Here is a 20,317-nt window from a genome sequence, read left to right on the forward strand (position 1 = left end):
TTATCTGCTACACAGTGAGCCACTTCACCAAGGCCTAATGTCCAGGCTGTAAGTGTTGACATTCTTTCTATGATCACACTTGGAATTCCTCTCTTCTGTGTTTGCTCTTCAGAGAAGGAGTTTTCAATGCAGTCAGCTTAAGGGCTTTTTTGTGTGTGTGAGCAAGATTGATTAAGATCTACTTCATTGGGAGGAGAATATTTCCACCGATGCTCCATTTGGCTGAAGAAGAGTTCTAGAATGTTTATTCAAAGAGTGCATGGAATAAATTGAGGAACTTGTAGCAAAAGTGGAGACATGAGAAAGGATGGAAGAAAGGATCAAAAGTGTTCAAAGTGAAGAGATCATGTACATACCATGATAAGTAATGAAATCAGACATAGACTACAAACTAAGCAATGAGTCTATAGTGCTCTGAAAGAATCCCTTTTTCTCTAGGTTGAGATAAACTATCTCATTCTCTCCAGAAGCAATGGTGCCGTGAAGACTTTGCTGTCATAGGGCTGGCTTCTCATGGCTCTCCTGAAACATCCCAAGGAACAATTATTTTACAAGATGTACTTTCTTTTATATTACCTATTCCTATTCCTTTCTTTTCAGGAATTACTCATTCTAGGAGAATGGCACAGCAAGTGCACAGAGTGGGTAAGTATAAAGCATGTTTGGGTCACACTAATTAGGGGTCTCTTTTGGCTGAAGCAGAGGAAAAATGGTTGACAAAGCGGAGAATATGTGACTCAGGTTGTCTTAAATGTCAAGATAGAGAATCTAACATTATTCAATGGATTGTGGGGTTACCATCCAGTGTTTGAAGAGAACGGCAAGGTGAAATCAGGAAATAAAGTAGATTAATTTGGTCATTTGCTTCTCCTTTGAATTTTTCTTTAGTAACTCCAATCTGCACTGGGCATTATTCTCTCCAAATTCCTATGGACTGGCTAATAATCCCTACCTCACAGACTGCTGAGAGAGCATGTGTGGAATAGCCCACTCCCCTATGCAAGCAACCATCCCCATGTGGGCCACATAGCAGGCTAAGTAATGATAAGGTTCCCAAATGTCTCTAAAGGACAAGGATCATTTCCTTGTGGTTTGCCTTTGTGTCTCCCCCAACCTATCCAGCCTCAATCCAAAATACTCTAGTGGATATACAAGAAATCATGACTACCTTTCATTACATGCCCAAGATGTAAGGTTCTATCATCCCCAATATAGGTAAATGCAAAACCAGTGTTGGTCATTCAGCTTGTAACTTCTGTTAGAACTGTATGCAGGAACTATTTCAGGATTATGTATGGTTGAGGTTTAGGGGTCCCTTTAGCAGAATGCAGTTGTATAGGTAAAGTGAAAAACTCAGAATGAGTGGAGGTAATGCAGAGGTGAATTCACCTTGAAACTAATGAAGCTTACATTTCATGGTCCCTGGACTTGTATGGGCACCATATTAGGCCTCTGGGAAGGGTAATAGTTGGCAAAATTCTAAGATGATCCCCTCAATGACCTTCGCACTTTCCTGATTCCCTCCTTTTGATTATAGATGGAACCTGTGAATATAAGATAACCTATGATTATGTTGCATTACATGGCAAAAAGAGATTTTTCAGATGCAGAGTCTCAAATCATTGAGTCAATCAAAGGACAATCACTAAGTGGGCCCAACCTAATTGGATGGAGTCCTTAAAGAGATAGCTCTTCCTTGTGTCAGAGAGATTTGAAGCATGAAAGGAAAGAGATTCAACAGGACTGAGATTTTCCACTTTTGGCTTTGAAGATAGAGGAGCCATGTGGCAAGGAATGTGGATGATCTCTAAGCTGAGAATGGTTCCAGCTACTGGCTAGGAGTAAAGTATGATCTCAGTCCTACAACCACATGGAACTGAATTCTGCCACAGTCATGTAGGCTTGAAAAAGGGTTCTAAGCTCCAGATGAGAATGCAGGCTGTCTGACACCTTAAGAGATCCTGAGCAGAGAACCATCATAACACATCTGGACTTCTGGCTTACCAAACTGTGATCCAAATAAATAGGTGTTAATTCAAATAGCTAAGTTTCATATCTTGTTACATGGCAATAGAAAAGTAATATAAAGGCCATGCTATGTCTCTTATATTTTTGTAAAGTTCATTAAAGCAAGAATATTGACTGCAATTTAAGACTACTGTCTTCTGCCACTCCTACTTCCTATCATATTTTTGGTGGTGAGATGGATGTGGGCATGTTTTGGATCAGGCTAACAGGAAGTTGATTTGGGATAATTTTTAGTTTGGGTTTAATTAGATAATTTATTCATGTGTTTATCAGTGCCTTCTGTGTATAATTAAGTAATTACTAGAAAGTCTTCATAAGGTGGTGAGTAGAAGCTCTAGGATTCAAACTAGGGTTGTGTGAGTCTAAGGCTAATGAGCCTAATGCTGCATTCTTAATAACTTTCATATGCTTTGCTTAACACCAGCAACTTGACAGCATTTGACATTATTTCCTACTTCATTCCCTGATCTCAAGGTATTTTTTTCATCTTGACTTCCATTGCTGTCCTATATGTACAGTATGAGTTATCAAAAATGGATTCTTGCCTTTGCTACAAAAACCATGCTTGTGGCTTTGCCCGATCACATCTACACAGGTTCATATTAATTTCTTGGTGATTTGGCATGAAATATTGACATTGACTAAGATACCATTGTAGAGGCCAAGGGCAAAATGCCCAAAATGTGGCACTTTGGCATATGATTATTTTATGTATGTATGTATGTGTTTCCTTAAAAAAATAAACTCTACTCCCAACATAAAGCTCAAACTCAAGACCCTGAGATCAAGAGTCACATACTGTACCAACTGAGCCAGCCAGGAGCCCCTGGAATATTATTATTTTTAAAAGTTATTTTATTTGTAAGAAGGACACTCAGACCCTCCTCTATCCTGACAAAAGGAAATAAATCTCCCATGTGAAAAGCACCCTCCCTGTATCCTGTCTTATCACCAGAGATAGGGAATTCAGGGCTGAGAAAACTGTATTAACAATCCTTGTTACTTTTTATTAATTTACTACCCCAGCCCGAATTCTGTTTAGAATTCATTACTAACTGGGGTACCTGGGTGGCTCAGTTGGCTAGGCGTCAACTTCGGCTCAGGCCATCATCTCGCGGTTTGTGACTTTGAGCCCCGCGTTGGGCTCTGTGCAGACAGCTCAGAGCCTGGAGCCTGCTTCAGATTCTGTGTCTCCCCTCTCTCTACCCCACCCATGCTCATGCTCTGTCTCTCAATAATAAATAAACGTTAAAAAATTAAAAAAAGAATTCATTACTAATTGAAGCTCCCAAAGTTAAGTTTTCTTTGTCCTGTCAGATTTATTTAGTCTCTGTCTAAAAAGTATAAAAACTAGTTGCTTTGGTCACTTCTTTAGGTCTCAATTTCATTACAGGGCCTCTGTGTGCACATAATAAAGGGTTTTTTTTTTCCCTGTTAATCTCTCTCATGTAAATCTAATTCTTAGTCCAGCTGGATAATCTTGAAGGGTACGGGAAGAAAAATAATTTTCCCTTTATCCTTCTAGATTCTTGGCTGAGACCAGAATCTGAGACCAGATTCTTGGCTGAGGCCACCCACTGTAATGAAAGATTAACAGGAGAAAAACAAGTTTAATAACATATTTATCTCCTATATATGTGGGAAAAACCCAGGAAAACTGAGTAACTCCCCAAAATGGCCCAAGTCACCACTTTAAATACCAACTCTAGCTAAAGACAAAAAATGTTGGGAGTGGGGGAGTCAGTTAAGGGAGGTTACTAGGCAAAGCTTAGTAAACAAGGGTAAGGTTGTTATGTAGATTTAGGTCTTTGCCTTTCCCATTGATAGGAGTTTCTAGAGATTTTTTCTTTAGTAATCTCTGCATCCTACAGGGGACTTGAACTCAGGACCCCAAGATCAAAACTCATGCTCCACTGACTGAGCCAGCCAGGCAAAACAAGAATTTCTAGAGATTTAGTCACCCTTTTTTTTCTTGGTACACAGAGAGAGACACCCTTACCAAATGAATATTTCCCTTTATAAATGTAAATGCCTCTTTCAAAAGGATAACTTCTACTTAGTTTTCAGAGCTTTTCCTGTGGATGCTGGTGGGTTTTTGTTTTTGTTTTTGTTTTTTAAAGAAAACCTAAAATAATCCTTGTGCCAAATATGCCAAAGAGACACATTTGGGGGTGGCAAATTCTGCTCCCCTTCAGGACACTGACATGACACTGTGACTGTAATCATTAAGAATATTTAAGATAAGAGGCGCCTGAGTGGCTCAGTGGGTTAAGCACCTGACTCTTGATGGGCTCAGGTCATGATCCCATGGTTCGTGGGTTTAAGCCCCAAGTTGGGATCTGCACTGGCAGTGCGGATCCTGCTTGGGATTCTCTGTCTCACTCTCTCTCTGCCCCTCTCCTGCTCACTCTCTATCTGTCTCTCTCAAAATAAATAAATAGACATAGAAAAAAAGAATATTTTAAAAAATTTAATGTTTATTTGTTTTTGAGAGAGAGAGAGAGAGAGTCAAAATGCGAGCAGGGGAGGGGCAGAGAGAAAGAGAGAGAAAGAGAGACAGAATCTGAAGCAGGTTACAGACTCTGAGCTGTCAGCACAGAGCCAGATGTGGGGCTTGAACCCAGGGACTGCTAGATCATGACCTGAGCTGAAGTCAGGTGCTTAACCAACTGAGACACCCAGGCGCCCCAAAAGAATATTTAAGATAAGAATTTGCACAAGAAAATTTAAAATAAAATCTTAAACCCACATAAGGAAGAAACTTGATAGAGTTTGACAGCTGTTTACTCAAATTGGACAATACTAAAAATTTGCCCATCACCAATAATGAGTAGTAAAGCTGAAAGTTTTATCAATAATCATAATAAATTGATTAACCATGCAAAGGAAAGATTGAATTATCTTAACATTTTCTCTAGGAAAAAATGATATTACAAAGCTGTCATGTGAAGAGAGGACCCAAGAGTTTGTAGCCAAAAAATTGTAGAGGAAAAAATTAGAGGTGTGCCAGGCAGTTAATTAATAAAAATGTTATTTGGGATGAGAGAAAAACTCTCTAAAGGCCTGATTAACAAGGGAAATCATTTTAGATTTCTTTCTAAGTCACCATGACTGTTATATAAACTTTGTTCAAACCAAAATCCTGATTTATGGCCCACCACGCATGTCATACATACATTGTACACCTGCTTTGTGAATGAGTAGCCTAAAGAAAAACCATCTTGACCTTGAGATATGGATAATTGCTCTTACTGCCTGCATTCCTTTACAGTAAAACTCCCGATTCCTGCCTATATGCTAACCTATAGTCTTTTGAGCTTTTACAAGGTGTAAAAACTATATAGCCCTGTAAGACTATTCATTCTCCAGGACACTTTTCTTTCCTGTGAAGTGTTCTCCAGAACACTTTCTTTTCCAGTGAAGGATTTCTTTCCCAGGCAGCTATCCTAACTTGGGCTCAAATAAAACTCTTTCGTAGTTTCAGAGATTCTAAAAGGTTTGTTCATGTTGTGTCAAGATTTCTACGGAAATGGGGATGTTCCACATATGTCAGCTGTCCAAATTTTGTAATATTTTTCTCATTATATATAAATATTAGCTTTGGTACCTAAGTGCCTGCATCATGTACACACACACCTTTTAATTTTTTTTATTTTTATTTTTTTTTTATTTTTTTTTTTTACACACACCTTTTTAATGCTTCTTCTTTTTTTTTAATTCTATTAGTCTGGTTTTTAAAAGTGTATTTATTTTGATGGGGAGAGAGATTGAGTGGAGAAGGGGCAGAGAGAGAGACAGAAGGGAGAGAGAGACAGAGAGAGAGAGAGAGAGAGAGAGAGAGAGAGAGAGAATCCCAAGCAGGCTCTGCACAGGTAGTGTGGAGCCCCACATGTGGCTCGAATTCACAAACTGTGAAATCAAGACCTGAGGCAAAATCAATAGTCGGGCGATTAACCAACTGAGCCACCCAGGTGCCCCAAATTCTAGTTAGTTGACATACAGTGCAATATCAATTTCAGAAGTAGAATTCAGCGATTCTTCACTTACATACAATACCAAGAGCTCATCAGAAGTGTCCTCCTTAGTATCCATCACCCCTCTAGCCCATCTCCCATGCACCTCCCTCTATCAATCCTTAGTTTGTTCTCTATTGTTAAGAGTATCTTTTTTTAAGTTTACTGATTTATTTTGAGAGAGAGCATGAGCAGGGAAAGGGGCAGAGAGAGACGGAGAGAGAGAGAGAATCCTTGCTTTTCTTCCTGGATTTCTATGAAGACCTCTCACATGAAGCATTTATGCAAATAACATAATTTATCAAAGTTTGAGTAGATGAAGGGTCATATGTTATAGCAGTATAAACAATCAAAAATTGATTACTAAACAATCCTGCATTTAGAAGTTCTTGGCTGCATTACTATTTGGGAGTTCTGTGCAAACCATTCTCCTGTCATAGATCCACTCTTGCTTCTTTCTCCCTTCTCCCATTTCCTTTTTTTCCTTCTTTGTCCCACCCCAAATTCATGTTTGTTTCTTATGAAGGGCAGTTTAGCTACATATGTGTTATCTTCCAGTCCTTTCCATCAGAACTTCTCCTTCTTCCCTGCAATTGCCATATCAGAGTATTCTCCTTAAAAGAGACTGTCTTTTTCTGAACAGAAACCTTGGTGTCAACTAAGGAAAGAATCATTTTATCACCCCACTCCTCATGCAAAAACATAATCTTGGTTAGTTGCACAAGACATGAAGTAGGGTTTGTTATACCCATTTTTACACACGAGTAAACTGAGGCTTCTGAAACCCACAGCTAGCACTGAAAGAGTTAGGATTGAAACCCAGTTTTTCTCAGTCTGAGTCTAGTCTTCTTCCCACTACCCAGTACACTACAATTAGAGAACAAGTATGTCCAGGATGAGGGTTGCAGAAATTGCTCTCAGGTGAAGGGTTCCCTAACTGGGGGAGAAGGGTATACTGCAGGCTACAAGCCTCTCCCTGAGGCCAACTCCAGGGCCAGTAGAGCAGTGCCCACTATCTGCAGAAAAAATGCAGGCACCCAGATTCATTAGGCCACTGGATTCCTGAGCTGTTTAGTCTAGGTGCCAGTTGAGACACAACCTGGACACTTATGTTTTTTTAAACAAATTTTCCTTGTAGGTCTTATAGCAGCTGAAAGAAGTGAATACTGTTACTATGTACAATTTACAGATAAGCAAATTGAATATCAGAGAACTTAAGTGACTTGACTGAGGTCACACAGTTACTAAATGGCAGAAGCAAAAATGTAGGCTCTTGGACATCATACACTGTCAATGCCCTTCAGCCAAACACCACCAGGACATGCCTGCGGTTGATTCAAGCTGGGATTATTGTTCATTGCAACAAAGAGAGACACCTCAACATCCCCACTTTCCACCTTGTGTTGGCCTTCCTGGCAACAAGCAATAAGCTCAACTTGTTCAACCCCAGGTGTGCTCCTTGTGGTCTTTGGCTGGAGGACATTGACAGAAATGGAGGTTCACTGAGATTCAGTTGAAACACTCACTTCCTTGGACCCAGCTCTTCCACTTAGTAATAGTGACCATAGATCGCTTAGACTTCTTGTGTCTACTTGTTTGAGATACCAATCTGCCCATATCTGGGAAGTAAATTCATGCTGAGCTGAGCTCTGATATTTCATTGAATTTCTTCAGCTTTGGGTTTATTTTGCTTTTTTAAAAAAATGTTTATTTATTTTGAGAGAGAGAGAGATAGAGAGCGAGCAGGGAGAGAGAGGGAGACAGAGAATCCAAGCCGGCTCCACAACTGTCAGCACAGAGCGCGTCGAAGGGCTTAAACCTATGAACTACAAGATGATGATCTGAGCATGAAACCAAGAGTCAAAATCTTAACCGACTCAGCCACCCAGGAGCCCCTTATTAAGAGTCTTTTGTTTGTTTCTCTCTTCTCTCTACCCACACCCCCATTTCCCCTATGTTCATCCTTTTTTGTTGTTGTTGTTGTTGTTGTTGTTGTTAAATTCCACATATGAGTGAAATAATATGGTATTTGTCTTTCTCTGATTGACTTAATATGCTTAGCAAATGCTTCTTTTCTTGGGGTGCCTGGGTGCCTGAATCAGTTCAGTGTCTGAGTCTTGATTTCATTTCTTGTCATGATCTCAGGTTTTGTGAGTTTGAGCCCTGCATTGCACTCCTCACAGTGTGGAGTCTGATTGAGATTCTCTCTCTCCCTCTCTCTCTCTCTGCCCGCCACTGTTTGGACTGTCTCTCTCTCTCAAAATAAATAAATGAACTTTAATAAATGCTTCTTTTTTTAAAGACAGTCCCCAAAGTTTAAGTTTTAGGCCCTGCAACCTAGCTCTTATCTCTGGAGTGGTAAGTAGTATGAAAATTTTGTTTGCAGTTGGAAAGCGTTAATAAGAATATGGACGTGGTATGGAAGTGGGAAATAGATCAACTGTAGAAGTGGAATTAATAATAATTTTGAAGACCAGAACATTGTGACCAGTTTTTTTTTTTTAATGTTTATTTATTTTTCAGGGAGAGGCAGAGCGTGAGCGTGGAGGGACAGAGAGAGAAGGGGACACAGAAGCTGAAGCAGGCTCCAGGTCCTGAGCTTTCACCACAGAACCTGACCCGGGGCTCATACTCACCAGCCGTGAGATCATGACCTGAGCCAAAGTCGGATGTTTATCTGACTGAGCCACCTGGCATCCCAATGTGACCAGCTTTCAAAATCTGAAATTCCAAGTTGTCCTTAGTACTATGAGATTATATGACCTCAGAGACTGACTTTGTGGAAAACCATCCTACCCCCCTCACAAGGGCAGCCCCCAGCTGCTGTGTACATTTCAAACTTTCAAAAAAGTGGCTGCCTAAAGGATCTATATTTGTGTTGTTACTGAGCAAAAAAAAAAAAAACAAAAAAAAAAAACAGGTGGCTGGATTATTTGTTTACCCACACACACTTGAATCTACCGCCTGCTTCCCAAATGACAATAAACAGCTCTTTTCTCTTGTCTAATGAAAAACTGGATGTAGGTGGATATTAGTATCAGTAATAATAACCGTATGGAACAGAACTGACAAATATTTTTAAAAAACTCATAAAAATCTCTCTCATTTGGGGCCTCATATCCTCAACCCCATTTCAGTGCCTGGACAGGACTGCAAAGGATATGGTAGAGATCTGGGTCTTGAGGGAGGGGGGAGGTGGACAGTCCAGGGAGCAGGAGAGAAAAAAAAGGAGACACAGGTTGATCCTCCCTGATAATCTGAGAAAGGCAAGTAGAAATTCCAGGAAGATGACACACTTTTCATGTTTCTAGGAAAGACTGAAAAGACTAACAGAGTCAAGTTGGCTGGGGGGAGGAGACAGGGTAGGGAGGGACAACCTAATTCCTGCTGCTGTGCTGTAGGAAGGGTTATCTGTGCTCACTGATAACGCGGGCTTCACTGGTTAAAACGCAGGCGTGAGTTTAAGTCACTGTACTCTGAGCCCTCTTTCCTGCCCCAGCACCATCTCCCTATTACCTTGCAGGCAGGCGGGTGAGCTTCTGGACCCCAAACATTAGAGGAGGAGACTACTGCCTGCCCCGGATCTCAGGAAGTTTGAAAGAGCAGAGGGTATCCGGAGGCTAAGGGTATCCGAAGGCGAGGGCGAACACCAAAGCGAGTCTAGGACTGCACTGCCTATACCCTTTTCCTGCCCTTGATCGGGTCCGTTTGGGAGCAAAAATTGTGGGCTAGGGTGAGGGATCTGGGGAGGAGACGGGCGGTCAGATTTGGGTACCAGCTCCCTATTGCATTGAAAACAGGCTGGTCACCAGCCCAGGTAAAGAGGAAGAAGAAAATACCCAGTTTCCCTGCAAGACAGTGTGAATGTGGGAGCCATCTGCCAATCACTGGAAGAGAAAAGAGGGTAAGAGGACTCCCAGCAGGTCTTGTAAAGCACTTCTCACACCACAGGGCCACCCTCCATTCATTTAGATTCAGAAAATGGTGGGCAATGGGGAATGCTGGGGAGGTGGGCGGGAACCTGCGTTGGTGCCAGCTTCCTATTGCGGGGGATGTGGGCGTGTCGAGCGAAAAATGGAGAAAGCGAGGTAAGCACCCTGGATACCAGCAGATGGGCACGAGCGTGGCTGGTACCCGTAGCCCCCAGTGGTGGGGCAGGCGGACAATCCATTCTGGGATTGCATTCTCTATACTCCCACCTTGAGGTGTACACTCCCACACGTGCGCGTGTATGTGTACGACGGGGTGAGTGTGTGTGTGTGTGTGTGTGTGCGCGCGCGCGCGCGCATGCACACGCGTGCGGCATTTAGACTTGACAGAGCTCTCTCGAAAGAAGTACAATGGATTCTTTTTTTCCATTCCTATCCTGGTCTTTTTTTCACAAGAAATTTCCTGACACGGTAACACCCGAAGATTAGCAATAAATCTGTATGGCAGAATTCTGGAATTTTATGTTAATTTTTGCTTTTTTCTTGTGTCTTTTGTTTTTCCAAAGAGTGTATCTATTACCTGGGTACCATATACTATTATAAGGTTCAAAATGAAAATGTATGCAATTTTGAAGGATGCATTAAATCAGCTAAGAGAGTAATCACACTAATCCATAGATCTGCCCTCAGTATATTTTTGTGACACAATAGGCATTTTAACAAGTTTCACAGGTGACTGTTGCACTCTAAATTTTGAGAGTCATTGCTGTGTTTGTCAGGTTAAGCTAAGCTTATGCTGCATTAAAAACCTCCCAAGGCTCTGTGGCTTAATGGGCAAATGCTTATTCCTAGCACACAATAAATGCCCAACATATATTGGTGAAGGTCATGAGTGAGAGGGCTCTGCTTCCCATAGTCTGTCAGAGACCCCAGATGACAAAGTCTCCACCACCTGGAACATTGCTGGTCACTGGCAAGTGAAGAGTGTCATGGAGATCTCCCACTCACTCTTCTAAAGTAATAATCTAGGGGCGCCTGGGTGGCGCAGTCGGTTAAGCGTCCGACTTCAGCCAGGTCACGATCTCGCGGTCCATGAGTTCGAGCCCCGCGTCAGGCTCTGGGCTGATGGCTCGGAGGCTGGAGCCTGTTTCCGATTCTGTGTCTCCCTCTCTCTCTGCCCCTCCCCCGTTCATGCTCTGTCTCTCTCTGTCCCAAAAATAAAAAAAAAATAAAAAAAAAAACGTTGGAAAAATAAAGTAATAATCTAGAAGTAATAGAAATCACTGCTGTGCAGAGCTGACTGGCCCAAACTAGTCGTGCGGCCTTACTCAACAGCAAGAGGCTGGGGGTGCTATTGGAACAGGAAGTATGATTTTCTCTGTTCCCAAAGGGAATGTAAACTATAAAATGAAAAAAAGAAACAAAAGAAAATATTCATAAGAATTCACGGGGGAATGCTTTTCTAAAGCACTGAAGCAAAAAATTACAAATTGTAAAGAAAAATTGACATGTGTAATATATGAAAATTTTCTGTGAAGCAGAGCAAGAATGAATGTGCCTTTGGCTTTTGGTTTTCACTATGATGCCATTTTGGGAGATCTTCACATTTCTAGACCATTCTTCAAGGTCGTGGAAGCCTGATGGATGCTAGTTGGGCTAGATTCCAGTTGGGGTAAGTTTCCAGGGGCTCACTGTGCCAGTTTGACAAGACAGGGAGAATCCAACTCTCTGGCTCTCAGAGGGGTGGCATTCAGGCAGGATGTGGAAGGGTTCACCCAAGTCACACTCCTCTGCAGGGTGCGTCTGATTTTGGTTTCTCTGCTCCAGGCTGCAGCAGGCACCAGACCCTCTGAGGCTGATGGCTAGATTGTCCTGGACATACTTACCTGGGGGGCAAAAACTGTCCCCATTGCAAGTCAGAACACTTTGCCTTTCCTTCCTTTTCCCTTTCTCTTTGGGGGAACTTTTTTTAGGGGAAGAGATAAAGTCCCAAGGATTCATAACTGGAAACATTGGTTGGGATAGTCTTTGAGTAGGCAGATGTCTGACCTGGGTCTGACCAGGTAACTTGGGGCTGAAGCAGAAGGAGCAGGCCCTCAGAGTCCAGTGAAGTAGCCCCCACAAATGGAGTTAGGCATTAGACAAAACCTCACCCACCCCTCTTGTACCTGCCTTGTGTAGATTCCCCAAAGGGCCTCAGATGTGCCCCAACCTGTTTTGGTAGTCTTGTGACTTTTGCTATGTGTGCCTGGTGTAGTGCTTCTGATGTCTGTGTCATCCTAGGCCCATAGGCAGAGGTGAGCCCAAGTAAAGGGAACTTGCAAAGGCATGAGGTTGAATGACGTAGGAGAAAACGGGTTTCACCTGTGTGAACATCCCCATGACTTGAGGGGCCAGGGCCATCAAGTTGTAAATTGGTGTGAAGAAGCTTTTGAAGGCATTAATGGTAGATGATCAGCAACATCCAGAGCCTGGTTCTCTGGGGTTCTCACCACTTTCCTGCTCACACAGAAGGCTGGTATCCCCATTACATGTACAAGAAGTGACTTGCCTAGCCAACTCCAGAGCAGAAAGCATTGAGGGTCTCAGACCCTGGATAGAACCCTCTGCTAACCAGGATACTCAGGCTTTTAGGTGACAGTGCTTGAAAGTGGGAGCTTCTCTGGTGACTTAGTATAGAATGAATCAGCTTCTGGTTCCTTGCAAAAATTCAGTCTCTAATCAGAGAAGGTATGTGGATGACTGCGAGAAAAAGTCATCAGGCCTGTGGTAGCCATGGAGTCACACAGCTATTTCCTCAAAAGAACGTTTGGATCTTGCCTGATGTTTATGTTAAAACTACACTTTCCCTAGACTGCTCCCACACTATAACTGAGCATAGTTGTACAGCTAGAACCGGGCCATTTCTGCTCATTGGAGGACCTTTTGTAATCTTTTGTTTGTACTCCCTGTTGGCCTGGTGCAGACTTTCTCATTATTGTACTGCAGTCTGGGATTCTCCCTGCCGAACCTCTCATTTCACAGGTGTGACACATGCATCACAGTCTGAAGGCCCTCCCCATCTTCTGCTTCTTCCCCTTTTATCTTTCATAGGTGTTTCCCTAATAAATCTCTTGTATGTCTACTCTTGTCTTAGCATTTGCTTCTAGGAGGGTCTGAACTGGTAACAGGGTCAGGGTACTTTCACAGGTGAGATCTCAAGTTTCATATTTCTCAATAGTTGTACTATTTTTCCAAGAGGCAGGCTAGTATAATAAAGAGCTTACCTGACCGTGTTCAAGTCCTAGATCTACCACTTTTAGCTCTCTGTTCTTGGCTTCTGTGCCCCTTTTCTTAAAAGAGGATAATCACATTACTTCCTCTTAGGGTTGTTGTGAGGTTTATGTGAATTATACAGACCACTTAGTTTCTCACACATATTAAATAGCATCATCTGTTTTACCATCTTTGATAGATGAAGTCAGAATAGGGGAAGGATAAAAAAAAAAAGAGGGGAAGGATATTACCAGGTCCTGTAGCTATTGAGGAGTTTGGTGCTGGAACTCTCAATCTAAAGTTCTGGAGCTCTTAAGTATGTATGCTTTATTGATTTTTAACCTAGAAGTTAAAATTCAGGTTCAGGAAAACACATGAAACAGTTCCATGGCATGACGATTGTGTCTCCTACCTTCAACTCCATTGGATGGAGAATGGTATGATATCATCCCTTTTCCTATAGTGTATTCATTAGACAACTTCTTCTGGAATACAGAAAAGGCACTGAAGTGCATACCTGTGTCTCCCCTTATTATGTTTACAAATGCTCTTTATGGTAGAGAGTGTCAAAGGCAAGTTTTTCAAGGAAGGAAAAAGTCAAGGTAGGAAGGGACCTAACATTTGCTTGAGTGCCCACTAAGGGCCAGATGCAGTGTTTGGTGTTTTGGTTTGATTCTCTTAAAACACTGTAAGAACACTGTAAGGCAGGTATTTCCTTACATGAAGAAGAAACAACTCAGAGAGTGTGAGTGTATTTTCCAAGGCGTAGTACGTTGTGGAGCCAGTATTTTGACCTAGGTTCATCACACTCCAAAACCCATACTCCTACCTTTTACATTTTTTTGAACTTTAGATGGTGACCTTCCAGGACTGGAGATCTGGTTGGTTTAAATTTCCATGAGGGCTGTTAAACTGGAAGTTTCCTCTTTTGCATGAAGATGAAAATAGAAATTAAATTCCAAAGCCAGGTTTTCAAAGAAAATGACCAAGCAACTCTAAAACTTATGAGGGTTAAAAGGATTAAGAGAGAGGAGATACAGAGAAGGAATTTTTGTGAGGAGGATTTCTTTGGAGTGGGCTTCCAAGGGGGAAGAGTTGGGGTGCTTTCTCCTTCATCTAAGGCTTCAACTGGACCCCATGAAGCTTGACAGGTTGTCCTAGAGTTTGGAAGCATAGTGAAATGGGATCTGAATCCACCATGAGAAATCTTATGGGCTAGAGAATGTGGCTGTGACGATGGTGTGAGCAAAGGAGAGATAACTGTATTGGGATATCTACACTCCCATTGTGTTGGGGGCAAAAGATATATGGGTGTTTCTCATGTACCAAAAGTGGGCTGTGCAGGAGAACAATCTGGTATTGAGGGGCCTGATGAAGAGAACTGTTTGGGGTTGCTATGGATTCCATCAGAGAAACTGTAGAATGGACAGCTGAAAAACTGAGAGCTTAAGAGGAAACAGCAATAGAATGTTTTGCTTCTGACACAAGAGTTGAAGTGGGAGAACCTCAGATGAGAATCTGCTTTTAAATGTCGGCTAGATCTAGAAAGCATGAAGCCAACTTACTACACAAACATAAAGAGCATTCTGTTTACTCCCTCCCTTCAACCCCAGACAGTCCTCAAGTCAAAATTAGCAAGCTAAGGAGGATGGAGAAAGAAAAGAAACCCAGCACATCACTTACTCCCAAAGTGGGAAGTCCACCTGAATTTGGTGCTAGCTGAGGGAGGAGAGGTTTAACTCTAAATTGAGTTCAGAGGGTTCTTTATTATTAGGAACTGGGGGTTCTGGTCACTGAAATGAGGGTTGATTTAGGATTTTTTTTAAAAAGCCATTATCTTTATTTTTTATTTACAACTTTTTTATTACAATAAAATGAAATATATTGTGTACAAAATATACATTTAACCATTTTTTCATTTTTAATTATTTTTTTTATTTTTAAATTTGCATCCAAGTTAATTAGCATGTAGTGCAATAATGATTTCAAAAGTAGATTCTAGTGATTCATCCCCAATGTATAAAACCCAGTGCTCATCCTCAAAAGTGTTCTCCTTAATGCCCCTCACCCATTTAGCCCATCCCCCACTCCCACTCCTCCAACAGTTTGTTCTCCATTTTTAAGAGTCTCTGTTTTGTCCCCCTCCCTGTTTTTATATTATTTTTGCTTCCCTCCCCTATGTTCATCTCTTCTGTATCTTAAATTCCACATATGAAGGATTTAAAGTGACTGTAGGGCTCTTTGGGGTGAGCAACAAAGCCACAGGGCCTGGGCAAAGCTTAATTAATTAATTAATTTATTTTTGGTATTCTTTATTTTATTTTATTTATTTTTAATATGAAATTTATTGCCAAATTGGTTTCCATGTAACACCCAGTGCTCATCCCAACAGGTGCCCTCCTCAATGCCCATCACCCACTTTCCCCTCTCTCCAACCCCCCATAAACTCTGAGTTTATTCTCAGTTTTTAAGAGTCTTTTATGGTTTGCCTCCCTCCCTAACTTTTTTCCCCTTCCCCTCCCCCATGGTCTTCTGTTAAGTTTCTCAGGATCCACATATGTGTGAAAACATATGGTATCTGTCTTTCTCTGTATGACTTATTTCACTTAGCATCACACTCTCTAGTTCCATCCACGTTTCTACAAAAGGCCATATTTCATTCTTTCTCATTGCCAAGTAGTATTCCATTGTATATATAAACCACAATTTCTTTATCCATTCATCAGTTGATGGACATTTAGGCTCCTTCCATAGTTTGGCTATTGTTGAAAGTGCTGCTATAAACATTGGGGTACAAGTGCCCCTATGCATCAGCACTCCTGTATCCCTTGGGTAAATTCCTAGCAGTGCTATTGCTGGGTAATAGGGTAGATCTATTTTTAATTTTTGAGGAAACTCCACACTGTTTTCCAGAGAGGCTGCAGGAAAAACCTCTCTGACCTCAGCCACAGCAATTTCTTACTTGACACATCTCCAAAGGCAAGGGAATTAAAAGCAAAAATGAACTATTGGGACCTCATCAAGATAAAAAGCTTCTGCACTGCAAAGGAAACAATCAACAAAACTAAAAGGCAACTGACAGAATAGGAAAAGATATTTGCAAATGACAAATCGAACAAAGGGCTAGTATCCAAAATCTATAAAGAACTCACCAAACTCCACACCCAAAAAACAAATAATCCAGTGAAGAAATGGGCAAAAGACATGAATAGACACTTCACTAAAGAAGACATCCAGATGGCCAACAGGCCCATGAAAAGATGCTCAATGTCACTCCTCATGAGGGAAATACAAATCAAAACCACACTGAGATACCACCTCACGCCAAAGTGGCTAAAATGAACAAACCAGGAGACTATAGATGCTGGCGAGGATGTGGAGAAATGGGAACCCTCTTGCACTGTTGGTGGGGATTCAAACTGGTGCAGCCACTCTGGAAAACAGTGTGGAGGTTCCTCAAAGCTTAATTTTAAAGGAATAGTATTAGACAAAAATAAACTTGCATTTTGCAACTGTTGTTCTTGCTCAGTAGATTGACTGCCTCTGCTTGGTATGATGTTTGTGATGTGCCATGCTGTGTTTTTGCATTAATTTTGCTACACCAGCTTTCTTTTGCTTAGTATTTACCTGATACATATTTTTGCATCCTTTTATTTTGGACTTTTCTGGATAATTTTAAGAGCGCCTTTGAGAAAAAGCATGAAACTGAATTCTGTGCCTTGAAAAAAAATCCAATCTGAGGTTTTCTTTTACTATGAGTTTAATCTATGTACATTCATCATTATTGACATGGATATATTTCTTCCTTTCTATTTTGTTTTTTATCATGTGTTTTCTTTGCATCTTTCCCTTCCTCTCCTTTCTTGCGTTCTGTTGGACGAAGGGAATTTTCTTTGGAAATTTGGAGTTTACACATTCTATTTTTATTTAATTTTTTAAATTTGATAAACACATTCTATTTTTAATCTTTTAGTGCTTATTATTAAGATTTTTTTCTAAATTGTTTATCAAACTGTATTTTTAAACAAAATATAGACTATCTCTAACTTCTCTTCCTTACACAGACTTTTATATTTTGAAATTTAAAAAAATGCACAATTTCTGATAACTAGAATTTCTGTACACAAACTGTTAACCATTATTACAGTTCACAGTTCACAATGCATGTTTAAATATATCATCTCATTTGATTCTAGAAAAAGCTCAGCTAAGTGTTACTTCCATAATGAATTAATGAATGCGGCAAAAAAGAAGAGAAAATTGAGCAAAGAGCTCTTCAATTCTTCATGGTAATCTTTAAAGTACCTTAAAATTCTGGGGACCTCAGGTTGAGAACCACAGATATTAGGAATATAGTCTTCACCCTTTCCTTTTGGGAAGGGAGAGAGGAGAGAATTATTTTTGAACATTTATTCTGTGCCAGAAACTTGTCTTAGGCAAAACAAGCCTCTATTTAATGGTTACTTTCTTTACTTTCTAGTTGTTTTATGGGTGTCATGAGAGTTATTTCACAACATGCTTCTGTACCAATCCACATACATTCTCCATGATGGAAAAGTCTTATTTATGTTGATGATACTGATGAAAATAATAAATAGCAATTATAGTTACTATTTATTATGGAACCACCACATTAGCTAGGCACTTAATCTCATGGGGTAAATAAACTCTCAGATCCACTCTTCAGTTTTAGAAGGGAAGCCATTTTGTCATCAAGATGGCTAGATGAAACTACATCACCTGTGTAGTTTCAGACTAGAGACACTTCCTAAATCAGCAGAGATTCTGGTAATAGTTTGCATATACTTATTATAATTGCCCTCTTTTTCGTCAATAGGATGGCCTAGTTTAGGTCCTAATAAAGTACTTTAGGTCTCTTCTGAACACTCCTAATGTGATATCTTTAAAAAATAAAGCAATTAACAAGATTAAATCAGATAAAGTAAAAATAAACCACATATGAACTGTAAATTACTGAATTATCAGTCACTGGAATATTAAATGTGTATTGTGTTCTTAAATTTTTCTCTTTTCCCATTTCCTACAGAGATCCAGGAGAAGGAGATTTGTGGAACAGCTATAAGTAGAATCTGCTTGAAGCTGGTGGCTTTTGTCTTGAAAAGGATTATTTACTTGATGACATTAAGTTAGATGTCCTTGGATGGGAATGGAGGGCATTTGAAGGCAGTGAGAGGTCAGGGTTTGTGGGTCCTTCCAGCAGTGGAGACATGAGTATTTCTCTTTATCAGCACCTAAGGAAGACTATGGTGGGCTCAGGAAAGCTCAGCACCTAATCTTGCCAAAGATTCCCCTATCCAGAGGGTTGGATAGAAGCAGCAGGAACAAGGGATCTGAAGAAATTGTGCCAATTCAGTAAATGAACATCTGATCCCTAACCAGTGTGGACAAACATGATGATGGGGAATCTCAAGCTTTGGTGCTAGATGAGACCATAGGATATTTGTACATCTCATAAAGATAGGGAATCCTTAATAACTGAAGTGGATATCCCACTGACATGCTACAGTTAAACATCAGTCTTATTTATGTTCATTTAAAGGCAATTTTGAAATGTGATATTCCCAATATGTTTTAAGTGTGTGAGCTAAGATCCATCTGTTTGCTATGCCTCCTATTCAAAGTTTCAATAACAAAGAAAACAATCTCTTACAGTGTTTTGTGAATGTATGAACTGTTATACAAATTGTCCTCTGAATGTGTAAGAGTCCTTGAGAACTCTTCTAGTTAGCCAGGCTCTAGGTCCCTCAAAGGACATAATTTTAAGACCATGTGGCAAAGTATGAACTATAGTTTCAGGTACGAGTGTGCTAGAAATCTTAGTTGTCCCCGTATTTCCCCCCTGCTCTGTGTCCCCCAGGCTTACCAATATGCATTACATCAAAAGTCTTCCTTGCCCTTTGGTTTCCAGTTTGGTTAAAGGGTAATACCCAGAAGGTGAATTCAGGTATTGTTTTTTGTGCCATCCTGGATTCTTTGAGGTCTCTATGAGCTAACTGCATCCTGAAGATCACAGCTGCTGTCAGGTGGCTCTTTCCACACAGCTGTCTTACCATCCAGTAACCACTCCCACCCCATTCCTCCCCTCCCCCCGTTTCTCTCCCACCCCTCCTCTACACCACCACCTCCCACTCCCTCCCCTCCTACTCTACTCTTTGCCTACAAATAACATCATATTGGAGGCTGAATTCTGTCACCTCTAAATTCATATTGTGAATTCTTAACCCCCCAGCACCTCAGAATGGGACTGCATTTGGAGATGGAATCTTTATAGAGGTAGTTAAATTAAAACGGGGTCATTAGGCCTCTCCAGAAGAGATTAGGACATAGGTACAGAGGAAATCACAGGAAGGTACCCTTTTACAAGCCCAGGAGAGGCCTCAGAAGAAACCAACCTTGATCTTAGACTTCTGGACTCCAAAACTATAAGAAAATAAATTGGTGTTGTTTAAGCCATCTAGTTTGTGGTACTTTGATGTGGCGGCCCTGGCAAACTAACATGCACCACAAGTTTACTCCTTTGCTGACAACTTGGAAAAAATTCTCTATTAAACTTCTCACATCATTTGAGTCCCATTTATTTCCTGCTGGGACCCTGACTGATCCAGTTGGATTATACAGGATTTACTTCCAGATTTGTTCTTACTGTATTTTCTAAAATTTCTGCAGTAACCACGGAATACATTTTTTCTCTAAAGTAAAAAATACTGTCGGGGCACTTGGGTGGCTGGTTAAGCATCCAACTCTTTGATTTCAGCTCAGGTCATGATCTCCTGGTTTGTGAGTTTGAACCCAGCATGGCACTCTGCACTGATGCTGTGGAGCCTGCTTGGGATTTTGTCTCCCTCTCTCTCTGCCCCTCCCCTGCTCGTGCTCTCTCTCTCTTTCAAAATAAACACTTGAAGGAAAACAAAAACACTAATTCATGAAACAAAACTTGGTTTGGGAAATCTCCATATATGCTAGATTTATTTTTGAAAGAGACAGTGTGAGTGGGGGAGGGACAGAGAAAGAGGGAGACACAGAATCTGAAGCAGGTTCCAGGCTGTCAGCAGAGCCCGACACCGGGCTTGA

General features: G+C 40.9%; 1 long non-coding RNA gene across 1 annotated transcript; it reads left to right on the forward strand.

Annotated features, from left to right (window-relative positions):
• Positions 1–358: 358 nt before the first annotated feature.
• On the forward strand, positions 359–8,907 carry LOC131502855 (uncharacterized). Its single transcript, XR_009257222.1, has 2 exons — positions 359–645; positions 8,565–8,907. It is a non-coding gene; the product is annotated as an uncharacterized LOC131502855 (long non-coding RNA).
• The last annotated feature ends 11,410 nt before the right edge of the window (positions 8,908–20,317 follow it).

The sequence above is a fragment of the Neofelis nebulosa genome, chromosome X (assembly GCF_028018385.1).
Source record: "Neofelis nebulosa isolate mNeoNeb1 chromosome X, mNeoNeb1.pri, whole genome shotgun sequence".
NCBI classification, from domain to species: domain Eukaryota; kingdom Metazoa; phylum Chordata; class Mammalia; order Carnivora; family Felidae; genus Neofelis; species Neofelis nebulosa.